This window comes from Gymnoscopelus braueri (genome assembly GCF_963280865.1).
Source record: "Gymnoscopelus braueri genome assembly, chromosome: 18".
In the NCBI taxonomy this organism is placed as follows: domain Eukaryota; kingdom Metazoa; phylum Chordata; class Actinopteri; order Myctophiformes; family Myctophidae; genus Gymnoscopelus; species Gymnoscopelus braueri.
Genome location: NC_137618.1, coordinates 40,959,243 through 40,963,348, shown reverse-complemented (window position 1 = coordinate 40,963,348; position 4,106 = coordinate 40,959,243).

The window sequence follows — 4,106 nt, the reverse complement described above, 5'->3', positions numbered from 1 at the left end:
TTAAGAGGCCAGGTGATACTGTATGAAGGCACCCAATCCCCTTAATCCAGTAGCTAATAACTTGGAAGTGAAGGAGAGAGCATGTCTGTGCATGTTTGGGGAGACACATTCCCAAGAACACACCAAAACGCTGAATTTGCCACGGTATACAATTACTGTATGTCCTTTTAAAACTTTGACTTTTAACTTTTTAAACTCTCTTCTGTTCGCAGTAAATTTATTATTACATTTTTTATTAGTACATTTTATAGACCCCTTAACAGACGACGTCACACTGGTTGCAAGCGTCATACTGGTTGCAAATGAAACCCATTCTGTCAGGTCTCGCTAGGACGCGCCTCACTAGCCAACACACAAGAGGAGGTTGGGGTGCACTGAAACCAGCATACCCCAAAACAACAGGTTGAGAATTGATTGCATGAGACAATCTGTGCATCCAGTCTCAATGTTGGTAAACAAATAATTGGTCTATTAGTACATTTATAATTATACATTTATTTTTTGGGCTTTTTCTGCCTTTATTGATAGTAGAGGTGGACAGGAAACAGGGAGAGAGAGACGGGGAGTGACACGCAGCAAAGGTCGTCGGGAATGGGATTCGAACCTGCGACGCGCCGTCTAGGCTGCATTAGAGCCTTAGCATATAGTATGCACCTGGACCGCTAAGCCAGTGGGCGCCCCGCCCCCATTTTATATTTTGAGAGAGTGTTCAAATGATTATTGTTTATTTTCTTCTTTATTTCCTTCTTTTTCTTAATCAATTTTGAGACCATTTGGTTACACACTCTCAGGGTTAAATAAACATTTTATTGTGTCGATTGTGGTGTAAATGGGGCAGCGGGTATTCTTAGTGAAGGGTAGGCAATGATTTTTTTTAAAGGTTTTTATTTATTTCGTTTTTTAGTTTTGTTTTAGTTCTCTTTTCAGGTGAGCCACTGAGTGACATGATTCACCCTGAGCCTCTTCACCATGAACGGATATCAGAGCTTCGTAACCCAGTTTGTGCATGCTCTCCTTTTACCATAAACCCTCATCATCACCTTTTATTACACCACTGCCACGGCGGTGGTGATCGTGGTGACTGATGTCAGCTGAGATTACACAAACTAGAAAAGGTGGTGTCATCCTATAAATGTCAGGAAGTTATCTCAGAGTTACCTATACTGTACTTCCCAGCACAGGTTAGCCCATATCAGAAGTCTCTTTACTGTAACAGTAAGTTGAAGGTTGACGGTAAATTCTGATTCATTTGAATTCCTGCGGTTGGCCTATTCCTAACTGGAACTTGTGGGATAAACCTAACCAGCATAATTAATAGTAGGCCTAGTCATAGTAGGTCGACTAAGCATGTTTACCGTACAATAATACATGTGCACAATGTCTGATAAATAATGGCATCTAATTAATGTCCCTTCTTTTCTGCTAAAACAGCATGTAATACACATTATTACCACAGGAGGGAGCTAAAGTAGAGGTTGTATTCAATAAGGTTCACTGAGTTCAGTGGATTGCTCTCTTTAGGTTCAAACACTGTAGACCATTGGTTTTCAACCTCTTTCATATCAAGGTCCATTATTTATTCGGCATTTGAGCCACAGACACCCATTATGAAATTTAGCCTCTCAGATCCAAGACTTAGAATATTGTGTTGCCATTGGATAAGATTGTGTCCACAAATCCATGCTGTATTTAATGATGTGCATGGTACCATATAGGAGAAATAATAACAGGCAAACGTTGATCAAAATAACAATGCTTCTACATTCACTAATGGTGTAGACTTCTTGTAAATTAAATAATGCAGATGTTTAACAATAATGTAACTCTCAAGAGTTAAATTAGATCTATAAGGGTCCATTTAGTTACCTAAATGATGGAGTTACTCTCCATCATTTAGCTGGGGACCACCTGGAACCTCCTCAAGGGCTGGTTGAGAAGCACTGCTGTAGACACAGACAAAAGAGAGGACATTTTTTTTAGATCAAAAATGGTGTGGCTATATGCTTGGAGGCTATTCTTTGTAAATAGCCTAACGATATAATGGAGTTCAGTTCAGTAAGTTCATGGGCAATTCGCTTCAGGCTAATCAAGCCACAGTAGGCTATCTATAGCCTGACAATTTGGCAACCACTTTAATTAAATAAATTAATAGATAAATAAATAAATGCCCAAATAAATAAATACATACATATATATATATATATATATATATATATATATATATATATATATATATATATATATATATATATATATATATATATATATATATATATATATATATATATATATATATATATATATATATATATATATAACCTTAACCCTAATATAATAAATAATCAGGAAATAATTGAGATGACCTTAGTGCAACTTGGGCAAAAGAAGCCCCTGTAACCTAATCGATTGCAAGCAGCATCAGGCAGATCACTGTGCAGTCTGCACAGTGATCCGTTTCTGTGTGTGTGTGTGTGTGTGTGTGTGTGTGTGTGTGTGTGTGTGTGTGTGTGTGTGTGTGTGTGTGTGTGTGTGTGTGTGTGTGTGTGTGTGTGTGTGTGTGCACGCGCGCGCGCGTGCGTGTCAGACCAACGCTCCCAGAATAGCAACTCACTGGCTGCTGCTGTGCTGCTGCTTTCGAAGATGGAGGAAGTCAACGGTGGATTTGTCTATTTATTTAGTTGTAAACCTTATAATTAGTCCCGCTGCGCGGGGGGGATTCAGTTTGTCAGCTTCACCCAGCTGATGACTGCTTGCTCAGATGGTTAAGATGATGATGATGATGATGATGATGATGAATGATGATGATGATGAGCGCTCGGGGGGGCGGGGTGGGGTGGGGGGGAGCGGCGCGGTGGCCAACTGTTGCTGCGGAACCAACTGTAGCCTCGCACACACTGTCTGCATGTCGTATTATTATAGCCATGATACTGAGGCTATAGAATGAAGTCTGGAGCAGCCATGTGCAACTTCAAGGAATTATTGTGAGCATATGGAATTCTTTAAACTCCTGCTTTTTTAAGGTAAATAATAATGATAGTAAATAAATTAAATGACAATGTGCAGTGCATGAATTGGCTATATTATTGGATATAACCTATTATAACGGGCGCTAGTCTACTTGGTGATCGAGGCTAGACAGACATTCACCCTCAGCCTCCCGAGCGTGTCTGTCTGCAGCATGCAGGGACAGACAGACAGACAGACAGACAGACAGACAGACAGACAGACAGACCGGTGCGTCTGCCTGATAAATGTCAAGTAAGACGGGCTTTTTACTGCAGACAGACTGCGGTGATCGGATAACCTGTTGAATGGCAGCTGTCAGTCAGTTGGGTCACTGTCTGTCAGACAGACAGCTTTCTTCGGACAATACAAATAACAAGCCACAGAAATAATAGGCGAGCACTTCTGGCGCGTTCTGACTACACAGTAGGCTTACCATAGCGTTAGAAGTTCTCCTTAACGCTATTGTACTTTGGAGCCGTTTCCCGCACACCCGTGGTAGAGCAGGCTGCGCACCCTCTCGTCTGTAGTAAAAAATAAAAAATACACTTTCGCTACTCACAAAAACAAAGACGGGTTTAAGATGTTGAAGGACTATTTGCCTTAGTGGCAACACTCGGAGCCCCCCACCTCACGTCTAAAATACACTTTTTGACCAGAAAAGACAATATTCCACCGGATGGAAAAATGTTTTAGTTACTCCACTGCGCCCCCTGCAGATTTGGTCGATAAGGTCTTTCCATTAAACCAAGCTGTAGGGGGCGCAGTGGAGAAACAATATTTATTTTCCCCATCCGATGAATTATTTTACATTTTGGTTAAAAAGTGTATTTTGGACGTGAGGTGGGGGGCTCCGAGTATGGCCTCTAGAGAAAGAAGGCTTTCAACATCTTAAAACCGTCTTTGTTTTGGTGAGAGGAAAAAGTGCATTTTTTATTTTGTACTACAGACGAGAGGCTGCACAGCCTGCGCTACCGCAGGTGTGAGGGAAACGACTCAAAAGTAACATAGCGTTAAGGAGAACTCCTTCTAACGCTATGATGAACCAGAGCTATATACCAAGCACCACTGTCTGTGTATTCCCATTGAGGGGGCAACACGCA